Source organism: Lissotriton vulgaris, chromosome 6 (assembly GCF_964263255.1).
Source record: "Lissotriton vulgaris chromosome 6, aLisVul1.2, whole genome shotgun sequence".
In the NCBI taxonomy this organism is placed as follows: domain Eukaryota; kingdom Metazoa; phylum Chordata; class Amphibia; order Caudata; family Salamandridae; genus Lissotriton; species Lissotriton vulgaris.
In genome coordinates, this window is record NC_141694.1 from 1,306,516,180 (window position 1) to 1,306,539,344 (window position 23,165).

The following is a 23,165-nucleotide window of genomic DNA, read 5'->3' on the forward strand; positions in this document are numbered from 1 at the left end:
ATGAATTCACAACTCTCCAATAGGGTAGATTTCTTTCTTCTCTTTTTTTTCCCATTTTCATAGTATCTTCGGTAATAACAGTTCTTATTGGATGCTCTTCAAACCACAGGGTAACCAAAAGATTGCCAACATGTGTTTAGTCAGGCAAATACGCCAATCGACTTCATCAGGTCTAAAACAGAAATAAGATAGACTTAATGTCACATCAATCCCCCTACGATCATATAACATATACAAAGCCTTGTTTACAATCAGTATACTATCTACAATTCACCAATTGAAGAGAAATAAGAAGTCACTTGTTGAACAATAATTAGTTCACTAAAAGAACAAATACGTTTAGAAAAAATCAGGAAAAAGCATGCTCTAGAGAGAATCTACGTTTTCTCAGTAAGATAAGTGCACAAGAAAAAATTGTAAAAAAAAGGGGGAAAAGAAGAGGAAAAAACAAGTCAATCAAAAAAATATGTTCGAGGCATATGAGCTGCAGATACTACACTGTGCATTAGTGTTGCTCTCGATGCCTCTGAGTATCTTGACAGCACCCAACATGGATTTCGAAAACATCACAGCACAGAATCTGCTCTCACTTTTGTAGTCGACAACATCCGACGCAAAGTTGACGCGGGTCAAACTACTATTCTAGTGCTACTGGACCTCACGGCCGCATTCGATACCCTGTCTCCCACTATCTTAACATCTCGGCTTAGGGAGGCAGGTGTCACTGGGTCGGCCCTGAGCCTCCTTAGTTCCTTTCTCCTTGATAGGGAACAGAGAGTGATGCTCGGAAACCACCTCTCCCCAGCCAAGACTTTGCAATGTGGGGTGCCACAGGGGTCGGCACTAAGTCCGACCCTGTTCAACATCTACGTGGCCCCCCTTGCTAGGCTGGTAAGATCGCAGGGGATGGAGGTGGTATCATACGCCGATGACACCCAGATCATGGTGTCATTCACTCATTCCTCTGTCACTACATCTGCCTTCAGCTTCAGGTCATGTATGCACCATGTAGCAGACTGGATGGTCATCAACTCCCTGAAGTTGAACGGCGACAAGACAGAGGTGTTGGTCTTTGGGAAGGACCAAGATGTCTGGTCGAGTGAGTGGTGGCCTTCCTCTCTCGGCACCTGCCCCACTCCCTCTCAATCGGCCAGAAATCTCGGTGTGGTGTTTGATACTTCATTCTCGATGTCTCTTCAGGTGAATCGGACTGTGGCAACCTGTTGGGGCGTGATCAGGATACTCAACAGAATTCCCAGCTATCTGTCCCTTCATGCACGTAAGCAGATTGCAGTCGCCCTTGTTGGCTCCAGGTTAGATTACTGCAACTCTCTATACATGGATTCCAACAAGGGCCTCATACATCGGCTGCAAACCGTGCAGAATGCTGCTGCACGTTTTGTCCTAGACCTTCCTAAGACATCATCTGCCACCACCGCGAGGAGAGACCTCCACTGGTTGCCTGTCCAGCGCAGAATCTATTTTAAAATTCTGTGCTTGACGTACAGAGCTCTCGAGGATGGATCTAAAGGCGCTATCAGCTCCCTACTTACTCGCTACCATCCCACAAGGTGCCTTCGCTCTGCGGGACTACTCCAGCTTGTTGTCCCTCGCTTCAGGCTTACCAGATGGGGAGCCAGGGCCTTTTCCGTCGCTGCCCCTCAGCTTTGGAACACCGTGCCTATGGAGATTAAAACTCTATCTTCTCTAGACTTGTTCAAAGAGGCCTTAAAAACGTGGTGCTTTTCAAGAGCCTATTCAGTATGAACTGCTTGGTGTTTGTTATGAGCTGGTTTTTTAATTAGGCGCCTTGATGCCCACTGGGCTAAGTTTGCGCACTACAAGACTCCTTTCATTTCATTCATTCATTCATGATTGCATGTTGTTGTCGTCTTGGAAGAAGTATTTTGTAGTCACGAGATAGGTGATTTTTGGTGCGCATGGGCATCAGCTCCATCCTTAGATCGTTTTTTTCCGCCACTTGGTTCGGATGAACTTTTTCCGCTCCGGCTCGACATCTACTTTTCAAGTAATTCAAAGCGCAAAAACGTAATAAAACTTCACCTAACTAAATTCGATATCGACTAACATCGTTTCGACTCCATCAGCTTGATTCCGGTCATCGACGCGGGCCGTTGGGCCTATCCATGCCGTGAGTCCTTCACCTAATGAAAAGGATGCCATTCAAAAAATGCCCCGTGTGTGGAGCAAGGTTTCCATGTAGTGACCACCAAGAGGTCTGTAACCTGTGCTTATCGCCAGAACACCACGAATCCAGCTGTACAGCCTGCGCGTCCTTTTGATCCAAGAAAACCATCCGAGATCCGAGGGCCCGTCGACACAACATGCAGAGATCAGCTCCGAAAACTGTGGATATCTTCGTCGCGGAGGTTCTGCTCGTTCGCGAGGATGATTCCGATGATCTCCAAATTGTCGTATCAGAGGCAGACGACAGCGCGTGAGTAATGCTGCCCCTGCACCACACACAGCACCTAAACCGAAGGCAAAGGTCAACACTCCGTCTCCTGGGCCCAGTCGCGACCAAAAAATCACTTCGAAAGCCCCGCCATCGAGCCCGGCTCTGAAGAAAATAAGTAAACCGATCCCACCAGCTCCATCGGCACCAAAACCGAAAGAAGTCTTGGCTACGAAACCGTCGACTTCTAAAGACAAAGGTGCAAAGCCAGCGTCCGACGCTTTGAAGCCGACGAGACCAGCTTCCACTCCGAAACCATTGTCTTCGGTATCGAAACCGACAAGGCCTCATTCCGATGCACCCAAGCCCTCGAAACAGCTTACCACACCGAAAACAACACATTTTGGTGCCGAAAACTACGCCAAAGGACACTGTAACACCTCCTAAGGCTAAAGACAAGCAGCAACCTCGTTCGGATCCGAAAAAATCGGCGCTGACAAAGGTCCCACAAGGAGAAGAACTTTTCCAACCTGATCCTCTGCAAAAGAAGATCTACATTGACCCAAAAACAGGTGCTGTATCCACTATACCACACAAGAAGAGGAAGGCAGGTACAACACCACACCTGTAGTACCTGCCAAGAAGAAGGACTCTGCCACATCTTCTATGCACCCTTCTTCTCCTATACTTCTTTCTCCTTCATCCCCTGTGCCTCTTAACAATTCGCCACATATTTCTCCTCCACATTCTCCTCTTCTGTCTTCACACTCACCTCAAGATGATGATGAGTATAGTTTAGGGAGAGGGATAGACCCAGATGAGCCTTTCCCATACCCTATAGATGATACAGACTGGGAGTACCCAAACCCACAGAATGTACCAGATATTCCTGACCCACAGTCATACCCATCAAAACCTTCTCCCCCAGAAGATAACATTACTTTTAGACACCTGCTGAACAGAGCTGCCATTTACTATGGAGTAACTATGCATTCTGATGAGGCAGAGGCAGATTTTCTTTTAGACACATTTTAACAATCGCAAAGGTCTGTTCAAATTGTTCCTATGATTAAAGGGGTCATCAAACACGCTCCAGAGATATTTAAAGACCCTGTACGTACTAGGATCCTAAACCCTAGAATTGAGAAAAAATATAGGCCTGCACCAGCGGATCCAGCCTACATTAAAGGACAACTACCATTAGATTCACTAGTTGTATCAAATGCTAGGAAAATGGCAAATTCACAAACGTCAGGTGAGGCACCCCCACCTGACAAAGAATCTAAGGTAATAGACGCTTCAGGCAAACGAATAGCTGCGCGAACTACCAACATATGGCATATAGCTAACACACAAGCCCTCCTTTTAAGATATGACAGGGCTCACTATGATCAGTTAGAGAAACTACTAGAACATCTACCTGACCAATATAAGGCACAGGCAAACGACCATATACAAGAAGGCAAGCTAATTTCCAATGCCTCAATCAAGTGTGCACTTGATGTGGCAGACACTGCATCCAGCTCTGTCAACACTAGTGTCCTACTTCGAAGACATGCGTGGCTACGCATTTCAGGATTTAAACAGGAAGTGCAAACTACCATTTTAAATCAACCATTTAATCAAAAACAATTGTTTGGACCAGAGGTAGACACAGCACTTGAAAAGATGAAGAAGGACACAGATACTGCCAAATCTATGGGAGCTTTACAGTTCACACAAGCTAAAAGTTCCTTTAGTCGCTCCTTCTACAGAGGAGGCTCCAAACAGACTGGAGCAGACAATAGAACATCCTTCAAATCTAACACACAGACATCCTCTAACAAAGGATATTTTAGAGGAGGATATAGAGGAAACATCAACAAAGGAAGAGGTAGGGGTAACAACAATAATAGAACCTCTTCCACAACAAAACTGTGACTTTCCTCAGCTCCCCAAATAGCATTCCACTTCTGTGGGTGGCAGATTAACACAGTTCCTACCTGTCTGGATTTCCATCACAACAGACAAGTGGGTAAGACAAATTATCCAGTATGGCTACTGCCTGGAACTTACAGCAACCCCTCCAAACATACCACCCAGGCAGCGTTCAATGTCTGCAGAACACCTTACTCTACTCAAACAAGAAGTCCTGTCACTTCTTCAAAAGGACGCAATAGAAATAGTTCCTTTACAACACCAAGGAACAGGGGTTTACTCGCTGTACTTTCTAATACCCAAGAAGGATGGGACACTAAGACCAATCCTCGACCTCAGGCCCCTCAATCATTACTTACAATCAGATTATTTTCATATGATTACTTTGCAACAGGTGCTCCCACTGCTGCAACAAGGCGATTTCCTTACAACACTAGATCTAAAGGACGCCTACTTTCACATTCCTATGCATGCTGCTCACAGGAAGTATCTAAAGTTTGTACTGGAAGGACTAAATTATCAATTCGAAGTCCTTCCATTCGGAGTTACAACAGCACCAAGACTATTTACAAAGTGCCTAGCAGAAGTAGCAGCACATCTCAGGAGAAAACAAATACATGTCTTCACTTATCCAGCTGATTGGCTCATAAAAGCCAAGTCATTCAATCAGTGTGTTCGACATACACATCAAACAATTCAAACATTGCACAACTTAGGGTTCACAATCAACTACACCAACTACAATAAACACGTCTACAGCTCTAGCATATCCCAGTCCAGCAAGGATACAGAGTATTCAGTCCTTAGTCACATTCTTCCAACATCAACAATCTCTGTAAGCCAGAGTGTTCATGAGACTGATAGGCATTATGGCATCTTGCATTTTCATAGTACCATATGCAAGACTGCAGATGCGTCCGTTGCAGGAATGTCTAGCACAACAATGGAACCAGGCTCAAGGGCAACTAACAGACCTGGTGTTGGTGGACATCCGCACACATCGCTCTCTGCAGTGGTGGAACACCACAAACTTGACAAGGGGGCGGCCGTTCTTTGAACCGGTTCCACAAATAGTTCCACAAATAGTACTCACAGCAGACACATCTCTCACAGGAGGGGGAGCCCATCTCCTACATCATACAACTCAAGGGCAATGGACCACTCAACAAAGACTACTCCATATCAACCATCTAGAGCTGCTAGCAATATTCTTAGCACTCTAAACATTTCAACTACAAGTACAAACCAAAGCTCTCTTAATCCGGACGGACCACATGACAGCTATGTATTATATACAAAAACAGGGGTGGGGACACTCTTTACAAGTGTCCCAACTCGCACAGAACATTTGGAGATGGGCCATTCCACAAAACATATATCTGTTAGCAGAGGACCTTCCAGGAGTTCACAATCAGATAGCAGATCTGTTGAGTCGACAGACACAACAAATTCACGATTGGGAACTACATCCGCAAGTTCTTCAACCATTTTTTTACAAGTGGGGGCATCCAGACATAGATCTGTTCTCCACACACGAAAACGCAAAATGCCCAACCCTCGCCACCAGGTTTCCACACCCGCTGTCCAAGGGCAATGAGATATGGATGAACTGGTCAGGCAGATTTGCGTACGCTTTTCCGCCAATACCACTAATACCACTAGTAGTACGCAAGCTCAGGCAACAGTCTCTCAAATTAATCCTGGTAGCTCCCACATGGGCACGCCAACCGTGGTTCACCACGCTGCTAGAACTTTCTCTAGTTCCACACCAAAAGTTACGCCTAACACCATCTCTGCTAACGCAGAACCATGGAGACATCAGACATCCAGACCCAAATCAACTGAATCTGGCAATATGGCTCCTGAAGTCTTAGAGTTTGGTTATTTTAACCTACCTCCAGACTGTATGAACATTATTAAAGAGGCCAGGAGACCTACTACAAGAGCTTGTTATGCTGCTAAATGGAAGAGATTTGCCATTTATTGCAACAATAACCAAATAGATCTCCTGGATGCTTCTATCCAAAATATCATTTGCTACCTTTTACATTTACAAAGATGTAACTTGGCATAATCATCCATACGCCTGCACCTTGCAGCAATTGCAGCATATTTACAAAACAGACTACATCTGTCTCTTTTTAGAGTACCTGCTATTAAAGCATTTATGGAAGGATTAAAAAGAATCATTCCCCCAGGTTACCACCTTCTCCAGTATGGAACCTAAATGTTGTTCTTACAATACTAATGGGACCACCTTTTGAACCTTTACACAAATGTGAACTGCAATTCCTCACATGGAAAACTGCTTTCCTTATAGCTATTACCTCTCTTAGAAGGGTTAGTGAGATACAAGCTTTTACAATACAAGAACCATTTTTACAGCTACATCGTAACAAGGTGGTTCTAAGAACTAATCCTAAATTCCTTTCAAAAGTCAATACTCCTTTTCATTTAAACCAATCTGTAGAGTTACCGGTGTTTTTCCAAAACCCTGACTCTGTAGCAGAAAGAGCTCTTCACACACTAGATGTTAAACGAGCTCTTCTCTACTATATAGATAGGTCTAAATCTTTTCGAAAAACAAAACAATTGTTTGTATCTTTCTCTCCACCCCATAAAGGCAACCCCATCTCTAAGGGTGGAATTGCAAGGTGGATTGTCAAATGTATACAAATATGCTATCAAAAAGCAAAACGTACATTAACAATTCCTCCTAGAGCGCACTTCACATGCAAAATAGGAGCATCTATGGCTTTCTTAGGGAACATCCCCCTAGAAGACATATGCAAGGCAGCAACATGGTCTACAACACACACATTCACTAAACACTACTGTGTTGATGTGCAAGCCAAGCAGCAAGCTGCAGTAGGCCAAGCTGTCCTTAAAATTCTCTTTCAAACTACTGCAACAGATACAGGTGACCACCGCTAGGGGAGACACTGCTGCACAATCGATGCAAAGTGTTGTATCTGCAGCCCATATGCCTCGAACGGAAAATGCTACTTACCAGTATGCATCTGTTCTTGGCATGTAGAGCTGCAGATTACTACACGCCATCCCGCCTCCCCGGAACCTGTATCTGTTCCAGTTTTCATCTTACTTAGATGCACACGCCTGGAGATCTTTCTCTTTACTTCTACTAACTCCATCATTTCCCATCATGGCGAAAAACAATCTAAGGATGGAGCCGATGCCCATGCGCACTATCGTCCAAGGGAGGAGTCACTTATCTCGTGACTACAAAAGACTTCTTCCAAGACAACAACAACATGCAATCATCTGAGCCCAACACCAGGTGGCGATCTAATGCACAGTGTAGTAATCTGCAGCTCTACATGCCAAGAACAGATGCATACTGGCAAGTAGCATTTTCCATGTATATAAGCGGAACCCATTATTCACCACACCACATTGTGAATAAGAAATAACAATATACACTTACCAAAAGTAACAATAGAAAAGACAATAAAAATATCTTTCCATGAACCATAAGTTCAAGCTAGACAAATTCCTAAAGAAGTAAGACAAGAAGTTAAAACCATCAATTAAACAATATCAGTTCAAAGAGAACATTATCATAGTCACGATTACATAATCCATAATACCACAATCTATTATGTGAGGAAGAATAATATTTCACTAATTCTTGAAAAACCGAACTATCAAGTCTACAAGTTGTATAGTCAGAGCATGCAAAGGCCTGAGTATGTCTGATATATAACAAGATTTCAAAAAAGGGAAGAGGCTACAAAGCAATATAGCGTAAACCCCCATATGACAAGGGTAAATAAAGAATACAGAAATGCATGTATAAAAATTAGTCAAGTATCGTCCTAGCATCAAAGGCCAGAAAGCAAAAATCCTTTAGACAGGCATAAATTATGTACATGACGAGTAGCTTGCATTGTAGTGTAGTTCCTATATTCCCAATAGGCTCTGCACATTGGAATAATATATCCTATAGATGTGACGTAGGACTTAGGTTGACTAGGTCTCTATCGAACATGTTAGACTTAATTGTGAGTGCCAGCTAGCTCAGAGATCACTAGAAACTTTTTCGAATTCACAAGAAGGGATTAGTTTCTGACAACCGCTTAAACATGACAACTTTGTTTCTCCAAGAATAAAACTGATCTTCAGAGTTGTGGAAACAATAGATAAATGTTTCACTCAGTCAATCGTGCATGCTTTGTTTCATCAGAGGTGCAGAGAAATAGAGAGACGAGCGTTTTCAATAAAAGTATTTATTGAACAGTCTTCTTTCTCATGCAGAAGAAATGAACTGCTACAATCGTAATAATGGCTGTAAAGTATAATACATACAGCAAGAAGAGTATTATAAAATAATACTGTAAAAGCATGGTATGGTTTCTAAGCCATAAAATACATACATAAATAACAAAGACTAAAAGTACTCAACTGGTACTTCTAAAATACGCCTACCCCGATGTACCTAACCTAAGTCTAGTACGAGGGAAGAAGTAAGTGAGGTGTAGCCTAGGTTTTAGTTTCTTTGCCAAGAATCTATCCAAGATTTCTCCTAGGGTCTAATCAGCTCTGTACTTTGGTTTAGAATGAAGGAGGTCTGGTATCTCTGCCTCCGGACTCGATTTCCCAACACCCTGCAAGGGGAGCTTGGAAACACTGGAGCTGGATTCTCAGCAAGAAAAAAGGCAGCCTCTCTGTCCGTGCGTCAGCTGAAGGGTCGGCTTCCTATGGCACTTGCTGTTGCGAGCTGCGTCGGGCAGGTAGATAGTCGAACTGCTCCAAACCACTGTGTGTTTGCCCGAGCAAGTGTAGGCATATTTATACCTTGAAGGTGCCTGGATTGACGTAAAGTCGGAAATAATAACGTCAAACAAGAACGGTACTTCTTTGCAAACGCCATGATTTCTAGGCCAAATCAATATTCAAGAAAGGGGGATGCCCCTGACTGCTGAAGCTGAGTTTTCCAAGAAATCGTTGTGGCTTTTTGGAACTAATGGAAGTAGCCATGCATGTATTAGGACTGCATGGGCTATGTCTAAATATGGGTATGATTTCTATGCCTAAATAAGGGTAGTGTGAATAATACCTATATAAGGACATGATTCAGGAAAATTACATGAATCGGGAAAATTAACCTAAAACGCTATACAACACCCACTCCACTTTATTATGTTTGACATTACTAAATACTACAAAAGGGGGTGGTAAAAAAGGGGGTGGTTGACTGGGTGGGAGTGCGTGATTGGTTCAGATGCTCCGTTTATCACCACCCCTTTTGTACCGCTTTGCTCGCCATAAGTTGGCAGGGTATGCTCAGACGTGAGTCCCTTGCTCACTTTGCCACTGGATTCAAGCAAGCCTAGCTGAAGACGGCTGGAATGCCAGAAACCGGTCCTAGGAAGCTTGTTTCCGGTCCAGGGAAGGCATGGCTTGGCAGTTCGGGCTGAACTGTTCCCATGAGGCACAGGGTCAGACTGATTTGCATATGGCCATGTCTGAACTGGGGTGACAGAGGGGGCTAAAGAACAGTGATGGAATAAACCCAGATCTGTTGACTGGGTGTGAGTGTGTGATTGGGTCAGATGCTCCGTCCATCACCACCCCCTTTTGTACCGCTTTGTTTACCAGAAACCGGTCCTTGGAAGCTTGTTTCCGGTCCAGGGAAGGCATGGCTTGGCAGTTCAGGCTGAACTGTTCCCATGAGGCACAGGGTCAGACTGATTTGCATATGGCCATGTCTGAACTGGGGTGACAGAGGGGGCTAAAGAACGGTGATGGATTAAACCCAGATCTGTTGACTGGGTTTGAGTGTGTGATTGGTTCAGATGCTCCGTCCATCACCACCCCCTTTTGTACCGCAATACTAAATACTAAGCAAAAAACATATTTACAATCTCACCCAAAATACATAAAATGCATTTGAAATGGTTGTACACGAAAATGAGTATTTGTGCTGTACGCATGTAAAAAGCATTATTTTCATTCAAAGCATGTAGCGTGATATTGGAAAAAATGCTCATCAGAATGAGTCATGAAAGAACATTCATGAAATGGCTCTGAAATACAGAAGAAAGGTTGAGACCATTTCATGACAGAATATAAAAACTGTTTTAGTTGTGAACAAGGTCAAATATCGTCTCTTGGAAGTGTTTAAAAAATTCTTGCTCCTAAGAATAGTTCTACTTTAAGCAGAGTACTTTGTGCCAAAAAAGTTCAATTTGGAAAAAGTTAAATCGAAGAAAGATAGAGTTCTAAAGTTAGAAGTTTTCTTTTGAAAAGTGAAGGTCGAGTTCAGAGTACATCAGAACGCTGTGTGCCAACTCAAAAATCACTCTCGCTGTTGGGAGAAAACATCAAATCTCCTAAGTTTGAAAAGAATTTGTCTACAATTGTAGGTGAAAGTTGGACTACCTCGTTAAGCAGATCAATTGTACACAGATGAGAAGCATCGCCGTCAGCGTCAGTCGCATTAGCAATGTTCGCAGTAGATGGTACCTTTGTGCCTGTTGGTCCACGTATCTCACCATCAGCTGGTTGTGCTGGTGAGACCTCCATGAATGTCGTCATCCGGATTGGTAGCCGTTGGGGACAACACAATGTATGAGCCGTTACCGAACCAAGCAAAGCGTCAACATCCGTTGGCAGCGCTGATGGAAGTGTTAGACAGATGTCTAGCACGCATTCTTCTCCACATAACAGGCATCGTAGAACAGGTAAGATGCAATCTTGCCAGATTGGTCTGAATGAAAGAAACCATGTGGTATTCAGATCTCTTAAAAGAGCCGAGCCCAAAATTTGGATTATGCGCTCACAATACTTCATTGCCAGGAGAGTGTTCTCGATGATATTATGGGCGTCGTTGGTGGATTGGCTTGCCATATCGAAGCAGAAGTAGCAAAAATAAAATCCCTGCTGCGAGTTCCAAAACGAGAGGCAGTCCGCCAAACACAGAGTGCACGAAGTTTGGAAATATGCTGAGGACTGCTTCAAAAGGTGCTAACAGTCCCGAAAAAATAGTCTTAAATACATGTACAATACCACTGGTATGACATGTTTAAGATAAGACCTAATATTTCTGTGAACTCTATTGGACAGTTTGTGGATAAAAGGGCATGTATCTCAGCAGAGGACCTTTCAACTTGCAGATCATACGTCTCTTTGGACGAGGTCAGAGGCACAGCTTTTTGTAAAAGAATGGCTTTCATTCTGCTTAAAGTATCAATGCGAATAGACGAGATGTTCAGTAAAGGCCATAACGGTGACCCCCGTCTGTCTTTGCTTTAGGAAACAATACTTGCATACAACAAGTGACCCTGGCTGACACACTTACGAGATAGGCAATTCCTGGCATCATTCCACAACATCTGTGATCATTTAACATTATGTAGCTCCCATTGGAAAGCTTCCTCAAAATTGGATCTATCACTGCTGCCGGAGAACCTTGCAGGTGGCAGGATAAGTTAGTCGAAGAACCACCACTAAGAAAAACTTCCGTTCCCCCACTCCAACATTTGTGTGTGTATGGTAAATCCCAGGTTGATTTAATTTATTCCTTACCCAACCTTTCATACAGGCCTGCGTTTCAAGCAATACTGAAACTGGAAAATAGTTACTGGCACCGTAATGGTGCCATGTATTATCCATTCTATGGCTGGTTTCTCAGAAACAGTCAATGGTAATCTTTTCAGTTTTTCTATGCTCAGCACCCTATAGTCTGCTCCCCTATGTGCCAAAGAGATTTGTTTATCTGTAAGGTTATATCCAGTAAACAATGACGTGGTGTTGATTAGACACCAAGGAATATAGCCTGAACGAAGATTTTGTAACGTCCAGCCTAGCAGCATTATAGAACGCAATTGTGAATGTCCATGTTGTAACATGAGCAAGTCCTGTTCCATTATGTCAATGGCAGAAGATACATTGCTGTCCAAAGAATACATTCTGGATGACAGAGTTGTTAACCGATTGTCAACCACAGAGACTGCTTTCTCTAAATTAATACGATCAATTGCTCGTATTTGTTCTGCAGTTTCCATGTGCATGACTTTCCATGCTTCATTATAAGCAGCAAAAATACCAGCGTATAGAAACGTTTATTACGTGGTTTATGAGGCCCTAGTAAGAAGTCTCTCAAATCAACGCCATCTTTAAGTAAAGTTAAGTGTTGTTTAACCTCTGTAAGTGTAGATTTTTGTAGCCATTCGGGGCATAGTTTTCCTACACTGTATGTTGTTACCATCCCTGGATGTTGTCTCTGGACATATCTTGGGGCTGGCATAGTTACTGTAAACCCTTGTGTCTTGTTCAGGAATCTATCTTGACAGTTATTCGTGTCTGTGGGCCAGATTAACCATTTTTTCCAATCGGGATCAGTTCTGTTTTTAAGTAAAATTGATGTTACGTTGACCCCTCCCTCTGAAGTGTTTTTACTATCAGCTGTAGGTACAGGTTTGGACGGTTTGTTTAATTCTTTTATCTTGGCTAGTCCAAGACAGGATGTTTGTTGAACAGTGTCATTCAAAAACATTATTTGTTCAGGAATAATACAGGCTCGAAATAAAGCTTCTATTCCCAGTACTTGCCTGTCTTTTGAGCCCCAGACAGTTTTTGTTTCTATGTTGTCACTCCAGAAGTCGAAACTTAACGAGGAAAGCTGGGCATAAAAGGCTGCTGAATAAATTTGTTTTGTATTTGTTAACATACTTTTCATTCCTGTCTTATTAACATTTTTAAAGTAAAATGTTTCCGGGTTTGTGGTGTTGAAACCTGAGAAGTATGGAAATCTTCCATAAAATGTTTTTTGAGCTACCCTTTGGTGGCGTTGGACAATGTTCCCATTGATTGAAAGTGTAAACATTTCTAGGGTTTGCAGATGTGTGCAAGTAATGGTGACCGTAGTGATTGTAACAATACATTTGTTCATAATCTGATGAACCTTCTAAATATTCATGGTTTGTAAATTTTGCAGACATTCCTAAATCTGACATCATATTATTAACAGTCTCAAAGTCCCAATCATCAGAAAATGTGCTGGGTGAAACAGTCACTCAGGGAAACCTTAAATTGGTGTGGAATCTTCAACAGCTCGGCAGGACCATAAATATCATAAACAGTTCTGTCCCATGCTATACCACCAGGTATAGGAACGGCTGTGATATTCACTGATGACAGGTCTCTTTGTTCACGATGAGATGAGTTGTGTGGCTTCAGGAACAACTTGATGTTCTTACTTGCTGTGTCCATTTTACTATACTTTCCATCTATCAGCTTTCCCAAACTTAGTACAAGAATGCGCCAAAGTAGGAGAAAAAGTACGCTTAACACAATCCAAAATTCAACCCATGGGGAAACCAGAGAAGTCTTTTCTAGTTGCTGAAAAAGTTCTGTTTCTCGTTCTTTAAAAGTTGTATTTGCTGGCGTTGTTTCGGGCTCACTGGGATCCTCAGAAAACGTATCAAAGTTGATGAAATAGCCAGACACAGTTCTGTCAATTGTTGGTATTTCATCCGGATTATTTGAAATCGCTGGAGCTGCTTGATCCCTTGTCAAATTAGTATAGTCAGATGCTCTATCATTGTAGACAGGAGTGTCTTGGCGAACTGTTATTTGGTTTTCAAGAGGCACAAGTTCCATGGCTTTGTTGCATAGTCCTTCTTTTCTTTCTGCAAATTCTTCAAAGGTGATGAGTCTCTCAGTTTGAACCTCTTGGATAGTAGCAATATTTGGTTGTCTGCTACATCTTTGGAGTCGACTGGGCCTACTACTTATTATCGGCCACATGATATGGTTTGACCAGGTCGATGGATACAAAACTGTTCTCTTTTCTTCCAGCAAGGGGTGGCAGTAACACTGTTCTTGATCCGTGGATTGCTAACACAGGTACTGGTTTTCTGTAAGAAGGCCCAAATTCCTTCTTGTCCGCGATCTTTTCTCTGACTAGACCCCCAATCTTTGGAATCCAGACAGGCCTTTCTGGGATGGGTGGTTCTCCTTCAGTGGTCGTTGGCTTCTGTATTGTGTTGCTTTGACTTCTTTTCACGTTTAAGTCCTGCAAAACAACCAAACGGTCTTTGATATCAAAGGGTTTTTGTTCCACCACTGAAGTGTGACGATCGAGGTCTTCGACAATCATTCTAGTACCAAAAAGGATTTCATATGGAGTGATTCCACCCAGACAATTTCTTGGCAGATTGTTTAAACTACGTTGGACACTTATTAGATGTTTGACCCACCCGTAACCCAAGCCTAATACCCTAGCTGTTATCGATTGCTTTATGTCCCGGTTTTTTCTTGCCACTACCGAATTTCCCTCAGGATGGAATGGACTTGAGTAGCACAATGCAAGGCCCAGATTGGGCATGGCCTCCTTGTAAGCCCATGAGCTAAACGCAGGACCCTGGTCAGAATGTAGTGTGCCGATTGCGTATGTGCCGATAAAGACTCGCAAATCTTTTATAACAGTTCGGGCGTCAGCCGAGCGCTGAGGCCACATCCAAATGAATCTTGACCATTAATCCACTGCGATCATGATGTATTTATAGTTACCCTCCCTCTGTAAGGGACAGCCGTGGTCCAGGTAAACACATGCTAATGGTTTATCTGAAATTAGAAGGGGCGTCTGCGCCGGGCGTATCACTGATGAAACTTTCATTTTCTGGCAGATTTCACATTCCAAAACATAGTTTCTGGTCTGTTTCCTCATGCGTGGGCACCAGTATCTTTGTTTTATTAATGAGACTGTGGCGGAAACACCTGCGTGTGCAGAGGCAAGCCCTTCATGTGCTGCTAAAATTAGTCCTAATCTATGTTCCATGTTTGGAATTACTCTATCCCTCACTCCAGGGATTCGAGCATAAGGAACATTATTCGCATCAGTTATATAGGAGTACTTGAGTGGAAAGCCTTTTGGTAACGTTTTACCGCTGTCTTTATTGGAAGCGGCGACAGCCTGCATTATTTCGCTGTCTATTTTTGTTTTTTAACGAGTGATTGCAGCTACGGAAGCCGTTTGCACAGCTGCCTTTGCGGCTTTATCAGCCAATGAATTCCCTGCAACATGAACGCCATCAAGCTGATGACTCAGTGTATGGATTACGTGAGTCTTTTGTAGTTCTTTCTGTAATTGAACTACTTGTTCCCAAAGTAACTTATGCTTGATTGTGCCACCTTTTGCATCTTTGAAACCGTTTTGAACCCAGCTTTGAAAGTATTCATTGGAAGACTGGATGAAGTAATACGAATCGCACACATTGAATGTGGGGAATTTTCGATCGATAATTTCAAGCGCCATATTAAAAGCCTGTAGTTCAGCTCGCTTAGCTTTACAGTCTCCTAGAGATTGAGTTTTTGTGACCATGGGCCTGAATTTACCATCGGGCCAGCGACCTTTAAGAATCGCGCACGCAGCACTATAAGCTTGTTTACCCACAATTGTGAGTTGTGCCGATCCGTCTGTATAAATTATACATTTGTACTGTTCCAGAGGCAGAATCTTAGCGGGCAGAGGACATTCTTGTTCGTATTGTAAAAATTCTTGAGTTTTCAAGTAGGGGTCAAAAACGTATTCAACGTCTGTTGCAGCAAGAGAGTTAACCCATTGTATCCATCTCGGATGTAAAGCTTTTGCATTAGGAATGCTTGCTTTTGTCACTGCCTCTAAGGCAGGTACCGGAGTAACAACCATCATGCGCCTACCCTGTGCGAGAGCTCTCTTTTGCTAATGCAGTTAAAACCGCTGTCAGAATTGTTTCTGTTGAAGTGAATTTCATTTCAGCTTGTGTGTACAAGTGTGATTTGTAAGCAATTGGTACTTTTTCTCCTTCATTAAAGGTTAAGTACGTGAATCCGAATATCTGAAAGAGACACGTTAGTGATAGATTCCTTACCTTAGAATATCCCCAGGCGTCAGACTGGATCCGGTAATTTTTGCGTAGCAATACCCCTGCACGTCGGTAGGCGTCGTCCGCGGCTCCGCGTCCGTCGTCGGCGTCGTTAGCCCCGGAATGATGTCGTCGGAGTACTTAGACGCCGCCCATGCGCGGTGACGTCAGTTCTTCTTTTTTCCGCACCAGCTAGCGCAGATCCGGGGAAGCTCTACCCCTAATTATTTTTTGACTGAACTTTTTGATCTTTTGATCATTTCTCTACTAGAGTCTTCGACTCTAACGGTGCCGGATAGGGATGCCTGGGTTCAAACCCTGCTCGAAGTGCGACCGACTGATGTCAGTTACCGACCCCCATCGCCGGTGCCTGAAGTGTTTAGGCCTCGACCACGACGACCGCACCTGCTCCAACTGCCGGGCCCTGACGTCTAAAGCTAGGCGGGAGCGGTCCCGCAAGCGACTCGAGCTCCGGCAGTCGGCCCGCGCCGTTACAGGTCCCGGTCCCACGGGAGGTCGAGGGACCGGTTGCGGGGTCGGAGTCATCGCAGCTCCGGGAGTGGACATCGGTCGTCAGGATCCAAGTCCTCAGGTAAGAGGCATGAGAGGTCGGAGAGACGTCATTGCTCCACCGACCCACCCCGACGATCGCACGATGCGGCCGGGGGTTCGGGTGACCCCACCCACGCGGCTCCGACGGAGTTGCAAGCGTCGCCACCTGCCCCACACCTTCGGGTCTTTGGGCATGGCGCGTCCCCGGAGGAGATCGAGCGGTACCTCATGGCCATGAGGTCCCTCCCTCCTCAGTCGGGTTCCGCGGCACCTCCGGGCCCGACGGTCCTGGCTGGAGGCCCTAGCTGGTCGGGTGCTTCGGCCCTGACGCCGTCGGGTGCCTCGGCCCCGATGCCGCCGCTGACTTCGGTCCCGGCGCCGCAGGACCTCACCGGATCCGCTTCCGGATACGGGTCGTCGCCGGTCGACCTCACAACCTCACCGGCGCCGGCCCCGCGGGTGTTGCCCCCGGCGCCCACTGTGGACGCCGTCCCCAATCTTCCCTTCGGTCCGACTCTGTTCCGGCGCCGCTGGGCGCCGCTTCCGACGGCCTTTGGAGATTTTTATTTCCATGAGGAGGCCCCATCTGTTGCACCTGTTTTACAGGAGACTGGTGACGAGGGTGACTGGGAGGGGTCTGAGGACCCTCTGGCGCTGGAGTGCCAGTCTCAAGAGGACTGGACATATGAGCTTGGGGAGGCCAGTGGTATTGACACTTTGCCAGACACTGGATTTGTCTCCCCTCCCACAGTGGCTACGGAGGAGGGGACTGCTTATAGTGTAGTGTTGACGAGGGCGGCCAAGGCCTTAAACCTTGAGCTCCCCGTCGCGGCCGTGAGGACTAACCTCCTCACTGAGGTACTCAAACCGCAGGCAAGCTCCAGTGATCCTCTACTGCCGTTCAATGAGGCCTTGGGTGACGTTCTTGTGGGCACTTGGTCCAAGCCTGCCACAGGTCTGCCTGTGGATAGGAACGTGGCCAGACGCTACCGTCTGGCCCCAGGTGACCCTTGCTTTTTGTCCACCCATCCTACCCCCGAGAGCCTGGTTATCCAGGCCTCTACTTCCCAGACCGCATTCCCGACGGCTCCGCCCGATCGGGAATCCAAGAGATATGAACAATTCGGGAAGAAAGTGTTCTCGTCCCTGAATTTGGGGCTACGGTCTGTCAATACCGCGTGTCTCTTGGGCCGCTACACCCACACCCTGTAGGACACGGTCGCGGACGTGCTGCCACAATGTCCGGAGGAGGTCCGGGCTAAACTCGCCCAAGGCCTTGTGGAGGGCCGAGATGCAGCGCGATATTCCATCCGGTGTGGGCTGGATACCACAGACTCACTGGGCAGTGCGATGGCAACGACAGTGGCGGTTCGACGCCACGCCTGGTTGAGGTCCGCCAACTTTTCGGCCGATGTCCAGGCCACACTTCTGGACATCCTGTTCGATGGCCGTCGCCTCTTTGGCGACAAGGCAGACCAAGCGCTTGAGCGTTTTAAGGACTCCAGGGCTACGGCCAAGTCCTTGGGCCTCTCGGCCACACGCCAGCAATCGGGTGCCTTTCGCTCCCACACGTGCTGCCAGCCACGCACCGCAGAATGTTTAACAGCGCGGTGGCGGCTGTGGAAACCGCCGTGGCGGCGGTCGGGGACAACGGCGAGGCTAGTCCACACCTCCCTCCGCAGCACCTGCCTCAAAACCTTCCTAGTCCGAGTTTTCAGGCCCATGTGACGCCAGTGGGGGTCAGGGTTCGCCATCACCTCTCCCACAGGCGCACTGTCACATCGGACAGGTGGGTGCTGCAGATCGTCCGAAGGGGCTACTCCCTCCCCTTCGAGGCGACCCCTCCAGCCATGCCACCGCAATTCCACCGCGTGTCGGGCGATCACTTGCAACTTCTGCAAGAGGAAGTCACGGCCCTCTTGGCCAAGGGGGCCATCGAGCGTAATCCTGGGCCAGAAGTAGGGTGTGGTTGTTACTCCCACTACTTTCTGGTACCCAAGAAGGGCAAAGGGGGCGTACGCCCTATCTTGGACCTACGGAACATCAACGGCTTCCTCCGGAAGGAAAAGTTCAAGATGCTGACATTGGCTCAGGTCTTAGCTGCCCTGGACCCTGGAGACTGGCTGGTAGCGTTGGACTTGCAGGACGCTTATTTTCACATCCCCGTCCTGCCGGCCCACTGGCGTTACCTGTGGTTCACGGTAGGCCACGAGCACTTTCAGTTTACCGTGCTCCCCTTCGGCCTTACGCCCCACGGGTGTTCACGAAGGTGATGGCGGTGGTCGCAGCTCATCTGCGCAGGTTAGGGGTGTCAGTTCCCCTACCTCGACGACTGGTTGTTGAAGGCGGGCTCGCCCCAGACAGTCGTCAGCCACCTCCAGACTGCGGCCGACCTCCTGCACTTGCTGGGGTTCTCCATCAACGTGCCGAAGTCTCACCTGTGTCCCTCTCAGAAGCTCCTCTTCATCGGAGCAGTTCTAGACGCGGCGCAGTTTCGGGATCAGAGGCCTCTGGTCTCCGGCGGAGTCCCGGCTCCATATCAACTTTTTGGAGCTGCGGGCGATCCGACAAGCACTGAAGGCATTCCTCCCCTCTGTCCGGGGGAGTGTAGTGCAGGTGTTCACGGACAACACCACCGCCATGTGGTACTGCAACAAACAGGGCGGGGTGGGGTCAAGGACCCTATGCCAGGAGACTCTCCGCCTCTGGCAGTGGCTGGAACTTCAGGGCGTGACCCTGGTGGTTCAACACCTGGCAGGTTCTCTGAATGCCAGGGCGGACAAACTCAGCCGTCGGTGCATGATGGATCACGAATGGCATCTGAACTCGGACGTGGCGCAAGGCCTCTTTCAGCAATGGGGAGAGCCTTGGTTAGACCTATTCGCCACAGAAGAGAACGCTCAATGACATCAGTTCTGCGCGTTGGAATTTCCAAGGCGGAACTCGCTCGGAGACGGTTTACGTCGCGAGTGGAATTGTGGTCTATTGTACGCCTTTCCGCATATACCACTTCTGCCGAGAGTGCTGAAGAAGATCAGGCGCGACCGGGCCCAGGTTATTCTTGTGGCCCCGGCCTGGGCACGAAGATACTGGTATCCCGAGCTACTCAGCATGTCATTCGATCCCCCGATTTGTCTGCCTCTTCGGGAGGACCTTCTGTCGCAGCAGCAGGGGACGGTTCTGCACCCGAACTTGTCCAGTCTCCACCTACAAGCTTGGAGATTGAGCGGCGGCAGTTGAGGCCATTTGACTTGCCTCCCGAAGTCTGTGATGTCATTCTGGCAGCCAGGCCTCCCTCCCCAAAGTCGGTATACGCCTGCAGGTGGAACAGATTTGTGGCATGGTACACAGCAAAGGCTGTGGACCTACTCTCTGCACCCCTTTCGGAGGTTCTCCTCTTTCTTCTTTCTCTTGCCCAGCAGGGCTCTGCTCTGGGCACTATCAACTGATCAGCTTTCCTTGTTCAAGTCCCCCATTGTAAATAGGTTTTTGAAGGGCATCACACACATGTTCCCTCCTGTTCCCTTCGTGATGCCACAGTGGGACTTAAATCTTGTACTTACTTACCTAATGTGTGCTCCCTTTGAGCCGCTACATAACTGTCCTCTCCATCTTCTTACTTTGAAGACTGCTTTCCTGGTGGCCATCACCTCTGCCAGGAGAGTGAGTGAGCTCCAGGCTCTTTCTTCTACACCTCCTTTCTTCCTGTCCATCCGGACAAGGTTGTGTTGCGGACGAGACCCTCTTTCCTGCCCTAGGTTGTTACGGCCTTCCACATCGGGCAGTCCATTACCTTGCCCACCTTCTTTCCGCCTCCCCATCCCTTGAAAGAGGAAGAGAGGCTCCACCGTCTGGACCCAAAACGTGCGCTCTCTTATTATCTGGCTCGCACACACCACTTCCGGGTGGATGACCAACTCTTTGTTGATTAGGTGGGCGCGAAGAAGGGAAAGGCGGTGCACAAGCGGACCATCTCGCGGTGGATCATCTTGTGTATCCAGGCATGCTACTCCTTGGCCAAAAAGGTGCCCCTTGTTGGATTGCGGGCTCATTCTACTCGGGCCACGGCGACTACAACTGCCCTGGGCCGAGGAGTGCCCTTGCAGGACATTTGCCAGGCAGCTACGTGGGCCTCGCTGCACACGTTTGCAAGACACTACTGCCTGGACAGCCAAGTCCGGAGGGATGGCTTCTTTGGCCGTTCGGTCCTCTAGGACTTTCTGGTGTGATTATTGGTTCGCAGACCCACCACCGGGGTTGGTATTGCTGGGGTATCTATTCTAAGGTAAGGAATCTATCACTAACGTGTCTCTTTCAGATGCACAAGTTACTACTTGTGTAACGATATATCTGTAAGAGACATTAGTTAGTCATAGATTCCTTACCGACCCACCCATCCTCCCCGTTCTGCGAACCGATATCTAGGGTTAAGGTCACCCCCTTTCAGGGCCCTAGTTTCATGGCACCAGTGTTGGTTCTCACTAGTAGTGCAGTCAATTGGAAATTGATGGCATCCCTTAGGGCACACTTGTGTGCGGGGTAATTATCCTCTGTGTTTATTTGATAAAATGTTCACTCTCATAAGTCTTGAAGAAAGTATTTATTTGGTTTTAGTACTTTTGATGCATGTTGCTTCACATGAGTCAATAAAGTTTTTTCATTTTCAACTTATGTATTCTCCTGCTCCAATGCATTTCGGGTCAGTACCCTTCATCTGGGAGCATCTACAAAAAACAACATATATAAACTTATGTAAAGTCTGCTGTGTATTTGTAAAAATGATAATGCATTTTATACTTCGGGTGTGTATAGGTAAATGGTGTTGAGTGAATAGGTGAACGTGATAGCGATCGACTGGTGGTAGGGGTGTGTTTGTGAGTAAAATGAGGGTAATAGTTTAATGGGGTTGGGTTAAGCAGAAGATAAATCATGCAGGCGAACTAAAAATGAATAGGGTTTAATGGTGCACAGTGTGAGTTACTTAGTATGAGCTACCCGAGTGTCGATTAAACTGTGGGGTGTCCAAATACTGATATCCTGTATTACGTAGTTTACAACGTCGTCCAAACGGCTTTCAAAGTTAAGATGTGGTAATGAAAGTCAATACCGCAACCATTAGTAAAAGTGCGAGCAAGATTAAATCTCCCGGTTACTTACTCAGTGCTGTATGCGCTGTGGTTTGAAGGCTGCTCGTCCGTGTGATGAAAGAACAAATTTGTGTAAGTCGGCGTTTCAACTCTGCCGATAAAATGCAACGGTAGTGCTGATCACGTGAACGCGAGTGAAGGTCATAGAAATGAGGCTATGGCGCATTGAGGCATGCAGTGAAGTGTATATTGTGTTTGTATGGAAATCTCACGATGGTGCTTGAACAGAAGTATAATAGACGATGAAACCTAAATTAATAAACAAATGATACAGAATAGTACACAAGTAATTACAGTAAGGAGACAGTTCAGAATCATGAATCCCGTCCCTATGGGTTATAGGATCGTAATTGTGTGTGGTATATACAGGTAACATGAACACTCAATACATTCATTGAGTCCATAAGGTTTCATGGAATGAAGTCTATATATCCAATAGTTCTCTCTTTGGAGTAAGTGCTTGTCATTGTCTCTCCCCTCAATTTTCTTGATGGTTTCCAATATCATGAATTTTAGTTGAGCAATGTTGTGGTTCATTTTGTGGAAGTGGTTGGCCACTGTTGATTTCAAATTCTTTGTTCGGATATTCGATTTGTGTTCGTTCAGACATGTTTTAATTTTTCGCTCTGTCTTGCCAACGTAGGTTTTTCCACAAGGACATTTCAACATATATATCACATTGCTGGTATCGCAAGTGGCTGTCACATTTACTGTTATTTTGTGTCCTCTCATAGGGTGTGTTACTTTGTTGCCTAAGATTATATTGTTACAATTATTGCAATTGTTGCAAGGTCTGGTTCCACGTGACTCTGTCTGGACGTTTCCTGGTTGTTTGAGGATTTCTCCCAGGTTTTTTCCCCTGGTGTATGCGAACAATGGTCGTGCTTTGAACATGTCTTTAAAGTCTGTCTCTAGTTGTAACATAGGCCAATGTTTTAACACAATGTTGCGAAATGTAGTGCTCACATTTGAATATTTTGAAACAAGGACCATTCTGTCACTTTGAGGTTTTGTTCGCGTTTTTTTCAATAAATCCAAACGATTAAAGTTCTTTGACTTGATTTTTGGCTGTCTCTAGAATTTGGTTGGGATATCCTCGTTCTCGGAATCTGTCCATCATTTCATCCATTCGGATTTCTGTCAAGTTGGCATCAGATGTAATGCGCTTGACCCTTATCATTTGAGATTTGGGTAAATGTTTTTTGAGTGATGCCTGATGAAAGCTCGTGTAGTGTAGAACATTATTGCAATCGGTTGATTTGC

General features: G+C 46.0%; 1 protein-coding gene across 1 annotated transcript in view; it reads left to right on the forward strand.

Annotated features, from left to right (window-relative positions):
• The window catches only part of AHI1 (Abelson helper integration site 1), a 665,760-nt gene that overhangs the window by 308,290 nt on the left and 334,305 nt on the right, over positions 1-23,165 (forward strand). The gene's annotated exons all lie outside the window — the stretch shown is intronic.